Source organism: Pteropus vampyrus, unplaced genomic scaffold, assembly GCF_000151845.1.
Source record: "Pteropus vampyrus isolate Shadow unplaced genomic scaffold, Pvam_2.0 Scaffold33, whole genome shotgun sequence".
In the NCBI taxonomy this organism is placed as follows: Eukaryota; Metazoa; Chordata; class Mammalia; order Chiroptera; family Pteropodidae; genus Pteropus; species Pteropus vampyrus.
In genome coordinates this window covers 7,784,107-7,804,396 of record NW_011888814.1, presented here as the reverse complement: position 1 = coordinate 7,804,396, position 20,290 = coordinate 7,784,107, and the positions used below count along the sequence as shown (strand labels likewise).

General features: G+C 37.4%; 1 protein-coding gene across 2 annotated transcripts in view; it reads right to left on the bottom strand.

Moving 5' to 3' along the window:
• Positions 1-20,290, bottom strand: part of SND1 (staphylococcal nuclease and tudor domain containing 1) — a 417,018-nt gene that overhangs the window by 292,196 nt on the left and 104,532 nt on the right. The gene's annotated exons all lie outside the window — the stretch shown is intronic.

The window sequence follows — 20,290 nt, the reverse complement described above, 5'->3', positions numbered from 1 at the left end:
AACATTCTAGCTTGGTAAATAGATCAGCTTGATAACAAAAGAACTATCATGGCCACATAACAAGGCATTAAAGAAAGCCAACCTGTAAGCCACGTCCCCTCCCCTTTTTTTGGCAGTACACATTTTCTTAAAGGCAGAAACTGCCTATTGCAGGATGGGGTGCTGCCCAGCACACCTAAGCCACAATGATTAGGATATAATTAAGAATGGAAAAAGTGCCATTGTGTTGGATTTTCACTACCATTTTGAGAACTGGAAAATCTCTTTAATTTACCTATAAAAAAAATTCGGTTACTTTTCTCACACTAGTTATGAACTAAGATTTAATCAGACAGGGATGGGCTCAAGTTTATACGTGTGTAATTTATGAATTTTTAAAAAGGGTTTGCAAATCAATTTGAGTGTAATGTAGGGTTATGTTTAAGCTTCTTAAATGAATTGATATACTGACAATTGATAAAACTGTAAATCTGCCTTTTGCAGTGAACCACCATGGCCTTGCTTCTTGGCAGCAACGCACTCGCCTCGCTCATAGAACTCAGTTGAGAGCTCGGAGAGAAACAAAGGAATAACCTGCTGGGAGAGAAGTGGTCTGAGCTCGTGAGAAGTCATTCTGGGTTAAACTAGCTTTAAAAAAACCAGCATTATGGGCCAGTTGCTGGAGAATATTGTTCCTGTTCTCAAAAGAGAAAAATTTCAAAGGAGAAGCTGGATATATGGACCAAAATTACAGGATTGGGAAATATATAAAAGGTGCTATAAGAAAAGCAGAGAGATGAAAGTGCCTAAAATCTTGAAAAGGTCAGATATGCTTCATGAGGAGATGGTATTTTAGCTAAGTCTTGAAGGATGACAAATTGCTGCAAAGATATGCAAAAGTATGGGCCATTTGGGGAAGAAGAAGTGGGCAGCTGAAACGCTAAGGGAAAGGAAAAAGGAAAAAAGCCTGGAGAATAAGGAATAAGGCCACCAGCGATCCAGTTTTAACTTGGAGAAATGACGGCAGAGTCAACACAGTCAACGCAGTCACAATAAGGACTAAAATCCGCCCGCTAGAGTTGGCGATAACTTTAGCAAGAGCTGTTTTGAACAAGCTTTTGTGGGTTGAACAGTTGATAAAATGTAGGTGACTGGTATACACTAATCTTCCAAGACCGCAGTAGACAAAAGGTATATTGAAGTCAAGGGAAGACATTGGATTTTGTTTTAAAAGCAAGTAAATAAGTGAAAATCAGTGTTGTTGAAAGGCTTAAAAAAATCAAAGATAGGAGGAAGGGACAGAAGGTTGACATAATTTTTGTCATTATCAAAAGATTTGATTATGAGTGATTCATAAATATTCTATTTCCTGACCTGCTAATTATAAACTGTAGGATCTGAGAACTATGCATTTATCTCCAACAGGAACCTAAACTTATTCATCTCCGTAGCCCCCAGCACCTAGTATTGAATCTGACATATGGTGCACGCTCAATTAATGTTTGTTGAATAAAATTACTTAATCTCTCTGGGCTTCAATTTCTTCTACTGTTAAAAAAAAAAAAAGTGGCTGGATCTAAATGATGTTCCTTCTAGCTCTAAATGCCCATCAGTCTGTAAATGTTACATAAAATGGGTCAATTCCCTATGATTCGTTGAAAATGTGCCATGTTGTAACACTCACATTCAAGCAAGGGCACTGAGAACATCAAAGCTGCACCCGTTCGTCTAATAATGAGACTACATGGTATTCTTGAGCTCATCCTTTGAGGTGGAAATATCTTCATTAAAACAGGTCACAGAGGGAAACAAGATAGATCTCTTCAGAAAATGTTTTGATGAGTGTAGTTCTTCTGCCCTCCCTTCCCCCAATGTAATTGTCAGTCTGCACAGGCATGGAGGGACACTACTTGGTAACTTTAAAATGTAAAGGAAACCTTTAAAGTTCATTTTTAAAAATTCAAAGGCAATAAATCTACAATTGTGTAAATGTCTAATGTCTTCTAGGCCTAAGCTGTTTAAATTTTAATCCAAATTGGGAGCTAGGGAGGCAGGAAAGGATGAACAGAGAGCAAAGAAACAAAGAACCGAATTTCAAAAGTAGACATTAAACATCAACACTAATCAACAGTTTCTCAAAGCACTTGAATAAATAAATGATTTCCATTATCGAGAAAGCCACATACCCTTAAAAATCATAAGGCGACTATGTCCAATATTACTGTGAAAGCTAGAAATGCTAGGTTGAAAAGAACCAGACTCTGATGAGGCAGTGACGTAAAAATGTGCTCCACCTCACCCACCACCACCACCACTACCCTACATGCCCGGTACCTCCCCCTGTCTCCTTAAATCCTTCCAGCCTTTTCTAGCCCTTCTATTCAATCTGCAAAATCAGAATTTAAATATAAAATAATAAGACCCCAACCACACGAATTTTGAGCAGATGGGACAGATAAATCAATCTAACTTAATCTACAAGATGCATTTAAATTGAGGGTTTTAGCAATAAACTTTTTTTTCTTTTTCTTTCTTTTTTTTTTTTGGTGGGGGGGGCTGGGTTTACTTTCAAAGAACATAGAATTAATCCCTAAAGGGGATTCATACTTGGTAAATTATATCACTTTGTCCTGTCTATTTTCTATACTGATCCACAAATGTTTAGTTGATCAATACAAACTGAAATCAAGTAGCACTGTTTAAAAATTATTGCAGACAAAAAAAAAAATCACGATTATTTGTATTAGAAAATAATTCTCTCTACACAGGAAGTACGTACAAAGGACATAAGGATGAAGAAAACCGATGGCTTTGCTTCTTTTTCATCTTTTCATCTTGTTTCAAGAGCTTTGTACAGTGTTCAGTAACATATTATCACTTCCCATTCCACAGTGAGGTTATAACTGAAGAATTATGAGTGGCAGGGGCAGAGGAGTAAGCAGAAAGTGTTCCAACGAGCAGATGGATGCATGACAATGATGGGAAGCTTACGCTGTGTACCGGAGGCACCCTCGCAAAGTGATGGTGGAGAAATGTAAGCAAATATGTAAATCTGGGCTTATCGTAAAGGGGCTTCTTATTCAGACAACCCATATGGATTATGTATATAATATTGTATCCACTGAAGCATTCCAAAATTCCTCGTACTTTAACTCATGCTCAGACTTTTCTAAGAAAAAATAAACAAACCACTAAGAAACCTATAGCAAAGGATGAAAGTAAAACCAAAAACAGATCAAAGGAAAAGCAGAAAGGAAAGAGATCCACAGTGTTTGTGGATCTGAGGAGAGGGCTGTTACTCTAAATCCAGATCTCCATGTTTTGACTCTCGTGCAAGTTTCAGTACTACAAACCAACAGGATATACAGTTAACAAAGGGTGGACAGAGAAATTGTTCCAAATGAGATTTTAAGTGAGTCACGCTCAGTAACCCAGCCAATTTCATTTACTTATCTAACTGAACGATGTGTTTTATCCAAGGACCTATTAGGAAGACATTGCATATTCCTAAAATTCAGTGATCAATTTAAAATAAAATTCAACACCAAATGATATGGGTATGAAACAGACCATCCTATATAGATGTATGCTTACCAAATTTAGCCTCGAAATTTTCAGTTGCAATGTAGCAAAACCTTGGGCCCTGAAGTATAATCAAAGAGGGAAAACATGAGAGAAAGAAAAAACAAATAATGTCAACGAATCACATAAAACTGGTGTGCTCCAGGCTTCAAGAAGCAGCCTGAAAATGTCCCTCTCATTTTTTTAGACATCGTTCCTAATACAAGTAGATGTGGAGGTAGAAACCAAAATTGTTTTATTTTCTTCTGTACATGCTTAGAAAGCAAAAGGCACAAAGGTCCCGGAACTAAATAGACATGCTGCATAGCTTGGGCTATTAAGGCAGCCAGATCTTCTGCAATCTCAGTACAACTTAAATTCAATGATCTGTGCCAACAGTCGGATAATAGAAAATTTTAAGTATCCAATACATATTGTCCTTAAACACTATCCTGTCAGCCACCATTAAATACTATTTTGCTAGCCTGTAAAATTGATATTTCATATCTAGGAAGTACACAGTGGATAACTTTGGGAAAGCTTTCAAGGCTTTGGACACATATTTGAGGTTTTGCAAATAAACATTAAAAATCAATTCAACAGCAAGAATGCTAACTAAATTTCATGACTATCGAACATCTAACTATTACAGTCACCCAAATAGATATTGAATTGTTAAATTACTTTTAGGTCAAAAGGCTCAGATAGCTCGAGTTCCCCAGTGGCTACCACAAATGACATTTCTTTAAAAATGTCATCTCACCCCTAATAAACTTGTATGAAGAATTTTCTTTCCTTCCTCTATGAATAGCATGCATCAGAGTTCACAAAAAGAATCAATATCATTTTTGTCTCTGTGTAATAGGGAATCCACTCACAAAACTCAAGAAGTCATTAAACAATCTTAGAGGAAAGTCTTCAGGTCTCATCCTTTTTCTCTGTGCTGTTCATCTTCCAATTAATCTCTATTTTGACTGTTTCCCCCTTCCATTGCTCAATTAAAATGCCTTCCTTTAAGTAGACGCCCTTTCCACGATTATCAGATTCTTCAGTTCTTTCTGCTCTCACACTGCTCATGCCTTTCTCTAAAACAGAACCTTTTCTTTCTTCCTTCCTTCCTTCCTTTTTCTTTTTTCTTTTCTTTCTTTTTTCTTTTTTTTTTTTGCTTTGTTCACATCCTCACATCTCCAGCTTCTCTGCCAATTTCACTACTACAGAAGAGGTTCGAAAACACAAGTCTGTAAACCAGGGCCAGCTTGTGGTGAAGCTGTCCCCAGTTTTCACAAAATGAAAAAAAAGGAGAACAATTGGCGAGTCTGAGCTTGAATAAAAAATTATTCCAGATTAAAAGACTATCCATTATTCTTAAATTATGTATATATAAATATACATATATATTTATATAACTATTAAATATATGTGTAACTTTTGGGAAATTGGTTGTTCATTCTTTTAGGAAATAATGATGTCAGAAGTAAGAGAGGCACTTAGCTCAAGTTTTCAAACTTGAAGGATGAGTTAGAGTTTTCCAGTGGGCGGACAAGAGATAAGCAGCTGGAAAAAATAGACAACTCAAAAAGGACAGCTGGACAGCTTGTCAAAGGTCTAAGATTGTTTGTCAGGCAGAGAGATGAACCTGTGGAATATAAAAACAAAGAAAACTTCTTGGGAAGGGGAGTGATGTGATTTGAATTTGACAAATAACAAAGGAATAGAAAGGTGAATCGATAGATTGGAACGGTGACGTTTCAAACAGGAAGCCAAAAGCTTGTGCAATAAATGAGACAAAGGATGAAGCCTTCAATGGTTAGGGCAGGGGTGGGACGGGAGGGAATTCTGAGATAATATTCTAAAACTTAAATAAGTTAATACATATAAAGCACCTGAGTGACCACAACATCACTTTGTTTTCTTTATACGTAGGAATATGCATCTAGATCCAGTTGTGTCAAGCCATAAAATACTAAGATCTCAAAGGTTTCAGTTTAACATGTTTCCTAACAATACAACAAAAAGGTCAAAATAAAATAACTGGTACATGTTCCTACCTTAATGAACACTAGTTATCCAAACCCAAACTATAGTATTTTATAAAATAACTAAAACCATAACCAACCCAGGGAAATTTAAGAGTTCAACGAAGAGCATAAAAAAGATTTGGGTACAATAGGTGCTCAATACTTGATGATCAAAGAAATTTTTCTCAAGAAATGTCACCTGAAGAAAAAGGGTAACACGAGGCGCACACTAAGGTCCAAGCACAAATGGCCCCCAATTTACAAAGGTTTACTTAAAATTTTTCAACTTTACGATGGTACAAAAGCTATATGCATTCAGTAGAAACTGTACTTCAAATTTTGATCTTGTCTCAGACTGGCAATACGTGGTGTGATACTCTCTTGATGCTGGGCATTATAAAAAAGCCTTTGTGTTTAGATGATTTTGCCCATTTGTAGGCTAATGTAAAGTGTTCTGAGCACGTTTAAGGTAGGCTAGGATAAGCTATGATGTTGGGTAGGTTAGGTGTACTAAATGCACTTCTGACTTACAATATTTTCAACTTACAATGGGTTTACCAGATGTAACTTCATCATAAGCCTAAGAGCATCTATCTGTACGGCTGTTACGAAAGCCCCCAGGAACATGCAAGTATGTTTGGCCTGTCACCACTCCTTTTAGTTTTGGCAACCTTAATTATCAACATGTTAAGAGCACCCAACCTCTCTCATATGTACAAGCATATAAAAGCTGATAATGGAAGGAAATCCATCCCCCAATAACACCAAACAACTGTGCTATGTTACAAAACTGCTGTTAGTCTGTTAACATAAAAATTTATCAGGGCGAAACAAGAATCAGAGCATTCTGCTAATCGCTGTCTGCTGACCAGCATCTTGTCAATCACTACAGAGAGAAAGCCTGTTCCTTTGGGCAAACATTGTTCATAACTAATAAGGCTTCAAAAACCTAAAAAGGCTTAAGTAGATAGAGTAAGGATATTAAAGAGGTTAACAGCTGTCAGACTTCACTTCTGTAATGGCAGGCACAATCTGGATCAGTGTCTGCTAGGAATAATCGTAGCTCTACATATCCAAATGAAAAAGGGTGCCACATTGAAAGTGACTCACACATGCCTCAGAAGATGAAGCGATAACTACCCTTTAAAGGAAATATAACCAGAACTGATTTCCTTTCCCAATTTCCTATGAAAAGGTACTTACCACAAGTCCCCGCACTCCTGCAATAACTTTGCTGAATTAAAGAGGATGCTGCTGGCCCCGAACATTATTAAAGTGCCCCAGTGGCTCTCTTTCCTATATAACAAAATAGGAAAACCTAGAGGCAAGAAGAGGAAGACAATGCTTCGTCTGAGGGGTAGCGGTAGTCCTTGGCATTTCCACAGAAAATAAATGTATAGCAGTTGAAAAACTCAGTCCAGGCCACTGAACGTGGTCACTGAAACTCCTGAAAGGTGGGGCGGACATTCCCCACTCCACCTGCACAGGAAGGGCAGAAGTGCTAGTGGGTAATCCACAATCACACACTGAGGTCTACAGACCTGCTTTGTAGAGAAGCAGTGTTCCGAGTGGGGATTTTACTTTTTCTACCTTCTATACAATCTTAAAGACCTAATAGGCTGATTGAATTATGGACCTCTTGCCAAATTAAAAATCATTACTTCGTACAGTAGCCAATTAAATTCTATTTTCAGCAAACTAACAACCCATATCTGCCCCCAAAGGACTGTAACCTATGACAGAATGAGGTTTAAATAGAAAAATAAGCTCTCTAGGAGTTTAAAAAAAGACAACCTCAAAGGAAATGCACATCTCGTCTGAAGACCAGCATCTTCTCAGAGTCCCTGGCAAGGACTGCAGGCCAATATCAGAATGCAGGACCCCAGGATTGCTTTTCAAACTCATACACATGGATCACAGAAACCAGTATTCTGATTAAGATCTTCTGAAATTCACTTTCCTTTCCCCCTGCCAAACAATCAGACCACAATGGTAATCATCCTCAACAACCACAAAGGAGGTCAGTGAGTTTGAATGAATCTCCCTGGCCTGGGAGAGGCAATCATGAAACAACAGGAAATCCAACAGGCAAATAAGGTATCGGAAGAATAGGTACTGAGGATCTTGCCAGGCAGTGCACAAAACTGTTCTCTGCCTCCTTTATAAAAAATAGTGCAGCCTTGAGTAGGATCACAGATAGTGTCTTAATCACAAAGATACCTGAAAGGAACTGGCCACTGGTTATATAAGACCGGTACATAACCCAGGAAAATTTTTTGAGAACTTGTCTTAAGTTAAAAAAGGGAATCTGGACAAGTTCTGCAAATTATTCCCTAATTTCAGTACCTTAGGTTTCCCCTCCATGAAATGATTATTGTGAATAATCCAGGTAAATGTTCTCATATATTTTATGGGATTACAAATCTGAATATGCTCTGGAATGGTTTCATTATTATTGGAAAGACATTTCGCTATTATTGCTTTTACTTCCATTATTAACAAGAGAAGGAAAAGCTCTATCAAATATGTAAGCATCTGTCTAATTGGCTCTAAGGCTAGCCAAAAGTCATTCCTGGGATAAAAAACAGGACTTATAAATCAAACCATGAAATAAGGTCCAGACCCTGATTTCTATTACAAATGAAAAATCAAAAGAGGAAAAAAAGTTTTCTTCTCCCTTTAATTCCTAAGGAGCCAAAAAATGCTCCTATTATCTGTCCCCACAACTTGGCATATGTAGTATGAGTTACAATTGTAAAGGAAATTCAGTATCATAGGCAATAAACCAGTTTCTATTTTTCTTGACAAAGTCAACAGTTCGTTCGATTATATCAATCAGTATAATAAAGAAGGGGGTTCTGGAAAAGCAGGGTCATTGTCACATGATATAGGCAAGCTTCAACAAGAACTAGCTACCTGGTTTATAATGAATGTATGTAAAAATAAATAAAGTGCAAAGCATTGTTCTATGGGTAGGGTGGGAACTTGAAAGTCTACATCTATCAATATCCCTACCACGTGGTTATTCAGCCCACGTGCAAATGCCTTCAGTGAAAGAAAACTGTAACTTCCTAGGGCAGTTCACTCTCTCACTGAACACCTTTCTTAGAATGTTCTTTTCTCATATTAGCTGAAATATGTTTCCCTATAACTTACCTTAGTTTTACTCTTGGATGTCCGACTGAACAAACCTAGTAAACTTTCTCATGGACTACACAAGATTATAGTTTCTCTGCATTGGAGCCTAAAACAGAGGTCATAAAATGTGGGCTTTCTGTAGCTCAGTAGGAAACTAAATGCTGCCAGAATCATAAAGAACTCACTTGTCAGCCACAGGGCAGCTTGGGCTACTAAATCCCAGCACACTCTGAAACGTGTTCTTTGTGAACTAGACTGCCTGTTGCTCTGACCTTCTAAAATGACCAAACTGGATAAAAAGGGATCTAAAAGAAAGACTGTCTTCTTCTCATTGTCTAACTTGCCAGTTAAGGCATTGAAACAATTCTAGCAAAAGAGAAAAGAAAGACTAATGGTGTCATTATGATTAGTGAGTTAAACCCTAAATAAAAAAGAACGGTGGGACAAGCTTTCATTATGTCAAGAAGAAAAATTACAAGAAGCCACCTTTGAAGAGGCAGGTGATTCAAAGCACAAATTTAAAATGTCAAAGAATACAGAGATACAACAGTGCTGAGATTATTTCCATTGGGATTCATATTGTTGCCTTGGACAAGTTAGTCTCACTGGGCCCCTTCTAACATCAGGAGATTGGACCCATGCACTTTAAAAGACTTAGAATTGATATTCCATTATCCTAACTTGTGAAAAGAATTCTAACTCAGGTACCCATCCTATTGCTTCCTCCGAAGAATATGACACTACTCACCATAAGACGAAACAATCACATCTTGGCTAGATTCACCTACAGAAGCTACCACACTTTAGTCAGTGTGATCTGGAAGTATTATAAAACACATGAGAAACCAAAACTACTACAAAATAAATCAGCTCCTTTACTGGGGATTTTTCAAGCTGTGTATTACATGCCCTTGAGCCAGCTCTGACTCCTGGAGACCCTATGAATGAGTGATGTCCACCATGTCCCATCCTCAGCAGCCCTGCTCAACTCCTGTAAGACTCATGCCTGGGGTTCTTTTATGGAGTCAACTCATCTCATATTTGGTCCTCCTTTCTTCCTGCTGCCTTCTCTTTTTTCCAGCATTCTCATCTTTTCCAAAGAACTCTGCCCTCTCATGATGTGCCCAAAGTAGGACAGCTTTGGTTTTGTCATTCTTGGCCTCCAGTGATGCTGCAGGTTTAATACGCTCTAGGACCCACCGTTAATCTTTCTGGGGGTCCCAGGTATCCACAGAGTTCTCCTCCAACACCATATTTCAAATGAATCATTTTTTTCCCCTATCAGTCTTCTTCACTGTCCAACTTTTGCATCTGTACCTAATAATTGGGAATGAGGGTGTGTATGATCTTAGCCTTGGTCTCCAATGACACATCTTTGCTCTTGAGGATCTTTCCCAATTCTTCCATTACTTCCTTTTTGAGTCTTAGCTTTCTCTTGATTTCTTGGCTGCAGTCTCCCTTTGAACTGATGACCTCATCAAGGTAAGCACAATCTTACCATATAATTTCAATGTCTCTGTTGTCTGTGTTAAAGTTGTGTATTTCTTCTGCAGCCATGATTCTTGTCTTCTTGATATTCAAATGCAGTCTTGCTTTGGCACTTTGTTCTTTCATTTTCATCAGAAGTAGTTTCAAATAGCTGCTACTTTCTGCCAGTAAGATGGTGTCATCTGTATATCTTAAGTTATTGATTTATTCCACCAATTTTTACTTCTTCCTCAGTTTAGCTCAGTTTTTCACATGATGTGTTCTGCATACAGATTAAACGAATAGGGAGATAAAATGCATCTTTGTCTGACACCTTTGTCTCTAGGAAACCATTCTGTCTCTCCATATTCCGTCCTGAGAATGGCTGCCTGTCCACAATACGGGTGAGTATCAGGACAGTCAGGTGCTGAGGCACACTCATTTCTTTCAGAGTACCCCATAACTGGTCACGATCCTCACAGTCAGTGGCTTTACTGTAGTCTATAAAACACAGACTAACCTTCTGAAATTCACTGAGCACTCTGGTATTCAACAAATGTTTGCAATTAGATCTCAAGTGCCTCTCCATTTCTGAATCTAACATTTTCGAGTAACTAGGAGCAATTCCTGAACTTGCCATTGCTTCAAGGCAGGAACAGACATCTTCATCCACTCAAAACAAGTGTTCGCGATTTGCAAGGAACCATGCTGCATATGCTGGGGTGTATGAAATGAATCAAATATGAAATCTACCTTCAAAGGAGCTAAAAGTCAAGTAAAAGAAATGAGCCATGTGCATACAATAATGCAAAATAGAAAATGGATAAAGTGTTATGGCTCATCAGAAGAGATCACTTCTGATACAAGGGATCTGAGGAAGCTTCTTGGAGACGGTCCCATCTGAACACTGAAGAGTGGTTAACACTTGTATACACATAAGAATAAAGAACAATCCAAGCTGGAAGCAGATTAGGAAAAGAATAAGGCAAGTATGAAGCATGGATGTCAAACCACAATCCAATTTGCCGAAGCTGTGTCGTACTGCTCAATGGATGCGTCGCTACCATCCTGGAACAGGTCAAATCTTTGGCAGGCAGACTGTCTCATCTAGCACTTTTGGCTCCCGCCCACTACTAAAAATGTCCCCCAGTAACATACACACACATACACACAAAAATCATACATGTTTCCAATCTCCCTCCCTTAAAAACCACTCTAAAAGCAAATAAGTATATAAGTCTGGAAGCTTAGGTCACATCATGGGACCTTAGGATCTTAGATGTTTGGCTCTTTTGCTCTAGGAAATGGGAAGCTTTTTAAAAGTGATAAGATGAGTAAGAGAATCAGAGGTATATTTCAGAAAGATTAATCTAGCAGGCATATAGAAAACTGCATTGGCATGAGGGGGGCGTGCAACTGGAGACAAGGACGCCAGTTAGGAGGCTATTATAGTGGTAGAGGAAAGATGTAATTAGGACCAAAACTATTTAAAAGGTGTTCTGTTCTACAGCACACTATCCAGACCAATTTCAAATGACTCCCTGGAGTTCATGATTTACTCTAGTGTAATATGTCACTACCTTTCACGTCAGAGAAAGAATAGATTTTATGTGCTGAAAGAATCCCCGCCTCGTTGCAAAGCTGAGCTAAGACATTTTGTTTGCAAGTATGCGGGTAAGTACCTTGCCTTGTTACACATGGACTAATTAGGAAGCACACTATTTGTCAAGGCATTAGCATAACAAATCAACTTAAAATGACACTTGAGAATAGCCCATTCAAAATGAAAGGCAAGATCATTAGTACATTTAAGTCTTTAAACAGGAAAAAAAAAATCTCTCAGACCTAAGGGAAACAGTCAACCTCTCAGCTAGGTGAAAAGCCAGAGGCTCTTTTTAGGCACCTTCTTATTTAGAGATCCAAAGTGAGTAATAAGCTTGATTGACAATAATTATTAAGTAACTACAGAATACGTGAATGTCTAATATGCATAGGATATATATGAGACTCATTTAATATTCACAAAGACTAAGATGTCAACAATAACAACATTTTACAGATAAGGACCAGAGGTCAAACATGTTAAATCTCTCATCCGAGGCTAGTCACTACTAAGTCATAGAAACAGACTTGAAATCCAGGTTAGTGTGACTGTAAACTGCCAGCTTTCTACAATACTCAATCTAGAAATTACTAAAACAAAGACAAGGCAAGTCATTTGAAGACACACGTAAATGAGACTGGCAAGAGGGTGAACAAATATGACCAGTTAGGGTCAAGAAACCCTAAATAGAGGTTAAGAGCAGAATATAATATCAAGTGCAAACTTCTGAGAAAGCCCAACAGAACCACTAGACTGACCAAGAGTGGCTGCAAAGAAAAGATGATACTACATTGTAGCAAGGTCTTTGAGGGTACAGATAATGGACAACAAAAACTGTCTTTCTCCTCTCACTCATGAAACATATGAAGGCCCATCATGTACTCTGCTACAGTCAAAAATTTCTACGCTGTAGTATAAAAATCTCAGAATCAACCGATTTTGTTCTGTCAGCTGACAAATACATTGGGCTTTTTCCCTTTTGACACCTTGAAATACATTCTACTCTAGAATATATTGTGGTTATATGTTTTTGAAATCAAGAAGTCAACGTTCAATCTCATCCGCTATAGTAGCTATCCTTTTACTACTGCTCATTCTCATCTCTGTTCCCATCTACGGACCTAATTTCCTCTCCCATCTATTCCATGACTGGGAAGGCTAGGCACCTGAGTCTGTGCTACGAAGCTAAAAGAACCCAATTCCAAAGTGGCTTCCTCTACTGAATCTTCTCTTAATTTGAACAACTTTATCAACTCTTCCTGAGAGTTTTCCCAGCTCTTTCTGAGAGTTTGTCAACTCCAGATGATATTTTGCATATAATGTTGACATATCCAGCTAACGACAAAATGATCTATTTTTACTAAATCCAATCCCTTATGCCATCTGAAGGCCTCACTTCCTGTTTACAGGGACTGGTTCCCAGTCGTTAGTGGGAGGTGGGGAGGTAGGAAGTGTGATGAGGACCTTGATCATAAGACAAAGCTACAACCACCGTAACTTTCCTCTTAAGCAGGCTCCCTGGGTATAACGTCTTCATTTCAGTTATAAAATTCACTATTTGTGAACAAGGATGAAAAAGGCCCTAGTGGCTAAAAATTAGGAGGCAAGCATGCAGAAGATTACAGAAGAAATGTATCACAATTCTGTGGGTGACGGGCAAAAGAGGAATGTGCTTTCCCTGAACCCACAGATCTCAAAGGGTAAAAGGCCATCACAACATTCTCAAAACCAATCTGTCCCTGGGCAGAAATTTCTATTCTGAGATGAAGTTAAATAGAGCCTCATTTGCGTAAGCACTAGCCTGGAAAAGTGAACACAGCCTATATCCTTATTCCTGGGGCTTGGCCATTCATGTCTCAAACCCCTGGTTTAAGAAATACCTATGTTTCATATCACATACCACCCCCCACACCTGGATGTGTAAATGGCACAGCAACTGGAGCCGCACACACACAAAATGTCTCTCCTTAATTTCTTCACTACACTCATATACACAGGTAATACCACATTAGCACATTTTAACAATTAATAAGCCTTTGATACACCATCCCCAAGAAAGGTCTGAAGACTATGAAAAGATTTACCAGATAATAGAAATATTTTATAATAATATTCTTGTTTTGCCCAGGAAACTGCATACTGCATGGTCTGACCACCATAATACAAAACCTCACCAAACACACGCTTCTAATTTAAAGCATTACTGCCACATGTATTTCTCATCTTCTTCAAACAAAAAACCCAGAGTTTTAAATGAAACAAGAAAATAAATACTATAAGTAGATTTTAGTTTCAGTAAATAACCAAAGTGAAAACATTAAAAATCATGAGGAAAACTGGCAGATCTTTTAATTAGAGCAATTTTAAGATCTATGCCATGTTTAAGGTCAATTCAAACAAATAAATTACTCAGATTCTGCCAGGTTTCACCCTAGGACAACAGGACAGGAGCCAAAAAGATAAAGACTTTATGCTACTTTGGCCAAAAGATGTGCATGCAAGTCAATATAAATTCATATGCCGATTAGAAAGTAGAGTTAGAAACACCTGTTTATTATACAGACCAGTAAGTTTCTATTATGTAGACCAGTAAATTTCTATTAAGATGATATAGATTACAGTCCTAACAATGTTCAGTTTCCTATGGAAAAATATTTCTAGTTTCAAAAGAAAAGCAAACCGATATAGGAACGTCTGTACATCATTCAAGCTTTATAGTGTATCAACAGCATCTTATTTATACTTATAGTCAGTGAGTTAAGTAGAGTCCTATCTGCTTACAGTCATGAAATCTGTGCTTTAAGACTACCGTGAACTTTTTTTTGACTGTTTGTGAACAAATGTATAGTTTTCTAGCTATTTGTCCTTCTGCTCTGTAATTCTACACTAGTCATAGACTCAAAATGGGCTATAATGCCAGAGAATAAATTTATTTATTTTTCCTTCAAATTTTACTGGTTGCCACTTAATAGCAGCATTATTTTGGGCAAGTTTACTGAACTATCTGTGCCTCAGTTTCTTCAACCATAACTGGAAAGAACAAATTTTTTCAGTCACATACTGTTAGCAGGATTAAATCTGTAATATGTGTCAAGTACTTAGAAGCACTACCTGGCATCTTGGGAGCCATCAACACATGTTCATTACTCAAACAAAAACTCATAGACACAGACAACAGTACAGTGGTTATCAGAGAGAAAGCGGGGTGAAGGGTACAGGGGGTCAAATATATGGTGACGAATTTGACGTTGGGTGGTGAACACAATGTAATATGCTGATGATGTATTATAGAACTGTACACTTGAAACCTATAATTTTATTAACTGTCACTCTCAGTAAATTTAATTTAAAAAAAAAAAAAACAGATAACAAAACCACAAATGTTTATTACTGTTATTTAAACCTAATCCACTGTGAGTTCTAAGAAGTAGCAGCCGGCACCAACACTCAGAGGTATTCCTACCAGATCGTTCACACCTCGTGGAACAGCCACCAAAGTCCATGTTTAAAGCCCGTTTTCATTTTCAGAAATGATTAACCTTCTGCACAAGTGTTTTGTCACTGGGGAGTTCTCAATGTTCAGCAGGCTTCCCAAATATCTATATGACTGTTTCAAAGAAGTAATTTGTTATATTACTGCTGACTGCATTCCCTATGCCGTGCTCCCCAACCCCATGAACATCAATCAACTACTATTTTGTACTTCTTTAACCCTTCACCTCTTTCTCCCAGCTCCCCAATCCCCTTCCCTCTGGCTGTCACCAGATTGTCTCTATATTTGTGAGTCTGTTTTTGATTAGTTTGTTCTTACTGTTCCTTAGATTCCGCATATAAATGAAATCATATGGTATTTATCTTTGTCTGACTTATTTCACTCAGCATAGTAACTTCTAGGTCCATCCATGTCATTGCAAATGGTAGTAGGATTTCATTTTTTTCAATGGCTGAGTAATATTCCATTGTATATATGAACCATAACTTCTCTATCGACAGCGGTTTTAAAGAGATGATTTGAGCTGGGCTAAAATGAGTTGGGAAGCCAACCACTCTTATCAAGATAGCTGGTTTCTAAAAAAGAACTTTGCTGGTTTCACCAAGCACAGCAATAACCTTCCAAGTTGTATTACATAATTAAGCATTAAAAAAATAAATGGCGGGACAGAAAGAAAGATTTAAGAAAGATTCAAGCCCAGCTGTGGAAAGACAACAAATTTATGACATAAAATGATCAATGTTCTAGAATTTAAAAACTAAAGTTTAAGAAAATGCATTAAAATAATATCCATATAGAAAAAAACGATTAAATCCATCTGAAATCCACACAAAAAGATACAAATATATAGTCAATAAAATAAATCTAAGAGATTTTAAAGAGATTACTTTAAAAGTAAACAAAAAAATGAATGGTTTACATAAAGAGAAATAAAATATGGTAAACTGCATGAAAGATGCACATCCTCAAAAGCAATTTTAAAGTTCTGTTAATCTATAAAATTAACAAAAGTAGTGACAAAACTGGATTATATGTAAAAAAGTTTAAATATTTATGGATGCAGCCTGAAAATTAGCTTATATACCCTTTGACTTATTAACCCACTTTGAAGAGACAGCTCTAAAATAAATAATCTTAAATAGGAGGGGGAAAGGGTACATGTTTAACACTATTAGAAAAAACTGAAATCTAGAACAAGGGAAAAATTAAGAAACAGTATGTTACTATACTGGAATATATATACGTGTGTATGTTTAAAATTAAAAGTGCCATAAATAAAGAAAAATGTAAAACTTTCATTTCCAACCAAGATGGAAAGGAACAAGATCAAATCTACCCTCCTACCTAACACAACCAAAAAAAAAAAAGAAAAAAATTTTTTTGAAAGATGATTTTCAAGATGCTAGACAAGAAGCAACAACAACAACAAAATGACATTGGTGCTTAAAGACAGGACATAAAAAGCCCTACAACTGCCCCCATATACTGCCTTAAAACAGTTTGTAGAGGGAATGGACAAGGGTCTGGGGAGACCAAGGAGGCTAGAGTTCACAGCACACAGTATGAGGGGAAGAGAGCAACACGGAGAACCTGAGATCCGCAAAGCTTTGCCCCTGAGCAGAGTACAGATCAGTGCGGAGTGTGCTGAAAACATCAAGCACCTGAAGACAGGGAATGAACCATGGAAAAGCACTGGAACAGTGTCTACCCTGCGATAATGATTTCACCGTTCCACTCCAGAGAAGTTACTCGTGAGACAAAAATATATATGTACTAACACAGAACTGTACAAAATGTAAACAGTTGAAACTGTAAGCAACTAAGAACAACCCGAATGACCACCAACTGGGAAACGGATAAACAAACCATGTACATCCATACGGTGGAGTACTACTCAACAATAAAAAGGAGTGGGCTACGGATATACACTATAACGTGGATGAATCTCTTATACACTGAGATGAAAGATGTCAGATTAAAAAGAGTATATACTGTATGATTCCATTTATATAAAACGCTAGAAAATGCAAATTAATCTACAGTGACAGGAAGCAGATCAGTGGTTGGAGGATGTGTGAGAAGGGAAGAATGGAAGGAATACAAAGGGCATGAAGAAACTTTTGGGGGTGAGGAATATGTTCACTATCTTGACTGTAGTGACGGTTTCATGAGTATATACATTTTTCATAATTTACAAATTGTACAAAATTGTATAAATTTTCATAATTTTGAAATTGTACACTTTAAATACATACAGTTTTCCATTATGTCCCAATAAAGCTGTTTGTAAAAACAGGGGAAAAGTTACATGAACAGTTTTAAGTATCAGAATTCAAAGTAACATGTATACATTAGCCACAGTCGTCAGAAGTTTAGAGAGATCTACATAAATATTAGTTTGTCTTAAGGTCTTTGGAGTTTTTGCTTAATTACCTTTTTTAAAAAATTTACCCGCACTGAGTTAATTTAATCTAAAGGGACCATTCTTACTCTCTAGAAATAAGAGATGGAAAACAGTTTGCTCATAATCATAAGAAAAGGTCACATGAAAGAAAGACTACACAACTCATAAGATGCCGCTATCTCTGTTCTATATTCATTACTCAAGTAAATTTCACCAGTGCCAACATGAGAGAATACAGTTAGAATAACAAGATGTTTGCAAAACAGCTGCTTCGGAAGAGTCGTAAGTAAAGAAATGGGAGAAATGCTTCCTAATTTCACTAGGGCAGTCGGGCGACTCCCAGGAGTGAAGCACGAAGGGAAGCCTTGCACACAGGAGCGACGACAATGGAAATGAGGCCAGTCTCACAATTTCCAGAAATGCCAGTTCTTTTAAGATTGATTGATGCATTCAAAGCAACATTTGAAGATCCAAATCAACATGCCTTGCCAGAAAGGATATTCACTTAAAAATTGTGTGTGGTTTTGTTTTTTGAAAATGAAATGTCATTCTTTATCACAAGATGTAAAATATAAGGGGGGGGGGGGGTGTGTGTGTGTGTGTGTGTGTGTGTGTGTGTGTGTGTCCGTGCGCGCGCACAGGTATTAGTTTCCTAAGGCTGCCGTAAAAATTACCACAAACTGATGGCTTAAAACAACACAGATTTATTCTCTCACAGTTCAGAGCTCAAAGTCCAAAATCGAGGTGTTGCCAGGACTGTGCTCCCTCTGAAGGCGCTAGGGAAGAATCAACCCTTCTTGCCTCTTCCTAGTTTCAGACGATCGCTGGCAATGCCTGACCTACAGCATCACTCCAACCTCTGCCTCTGTCATCACATGGACCACTGCATCTGTGTGTGTTTGTGTTCTACCCTCTTCTTTTAAGGGCAGTAGTCATTGGATTCAGGGCTCAATCAAATCCAGTAGACTTACATCTCTAAATCGAATACCTCTCAGAGCCTGCTTCCAAATAATGTCATATTCACAGGCTCTTGGTGTTAGAACACACCTTTTTGGGGGAGACAATTCAACCCACAATAGGGGGCAAATATCTAACAGTAAAATTCTCATCAAAGAGGCAGTAATGAGGGAGTGAAATTCCAGTTAATGTGACAAGAAAGATCTTCACTTCAAAATACACATTTGTGGCCATTTCACATTGACTGAAAACCCTCAAATACCTAAGAAAATGCAAAAATCGGTTAAAACCGTTATTCCATCCATAACTTCCTTTGACTAATAAATAAGAATTTTCATTCTCAAATATACTGCTTGAATTTTGGGGACTGAGACTTTTGGGGACTTTTATAACTAGAAAAGAAAAAAATAGGTGAAAGGTTTTTTTATAAGTCAGATGTGAATTTGCTTCTACGAGTATTAATCTTGTACTCTGAAGCCATCATCATTATAATAGTGCTTAACCATTTTATATATTAATCATAATGTGTTTGTACACACACTCATTTATATACACGCACAACACTACTGTCAGAATGTACTCTTAGTCCACGCAAAGTGTCTAATGCGTACCAATCTAAGCTTAGCATAATAAAAATTTGATCCTATCCGTAAATTTTCAAATGGAAAAAAAATTCCATTGTTAAACAGTGAGATGTACTTCTTAACTGAAAGTAAGTGATTGGCCCTATTACATCACAAAGGAAGAAATTGAAGACTAAGACATAAATTGTCTGAGATTCAATGACCGCTCAGAGATGGACGGATGACTGAGGGTTCATTCTGCTATCGAAGCAAATGTATTAAACACATGTCTCTGGTTTGTACAATTTGCTTACCAGACAGTGCCTGGAAATGTCTGTTTAGTATATTAGTAATTTAAAAAACGGAAACTACATGTTCCATTATTTCTAGGCAGGAAGTAAACAACAGCATCAAAATGGCCCTCTAACATGCCCTTTTTACATTTGTCAGCATTATGGCAGCACAGATGAGAAACTAGGGCATTTTTTTAGTGAATTCTAATAATAAGTTAAATACGGTTAACATTTTAGGATTGGATCCAGATCTGGTATAAACAGACATCAGATCTAACAAAGTCCATTTCTTCCAATCCTAAAAATTGCCATTTTAAACATGTTTTTGTTTTTTTCTCTTATATATTATACACATATAATACACAATAAAGAGGCATTCTTCTAGAACTGAGAGCACAAAGCCCACTACCTACAGAAAAGGTTTTGTAAGCACAGGAAAATATTCTTAAAGAATGGGTGAGGAAATCCTAAGCCTCTGTTCACACGGAAAAGGACCATTCATCTGAGTATTAAATCTAATTTTGACTAGTAAGAAAAGACACATCCTCTCAGTCTCCTCCAGGTCTAAGTCTCCAAGATTCAAGGGCACAGCTCTTTCTTTATCTTGGTGAAGGTAAACAGCATTAAATCTAAATGAGTTTTCACTGAAATATATGCTCCACTCCCCTTCTCTAACGTCCCTCTGCATTATTATATTTCTGAAGACTATGCTTCCAATACATTTAAAATAGACAGCATCTTTTCCATCATCTACAATTCTCAAATGTTACATAAACTCTGAAGTGGTAAATGACATCCAATATGTATAAATGCA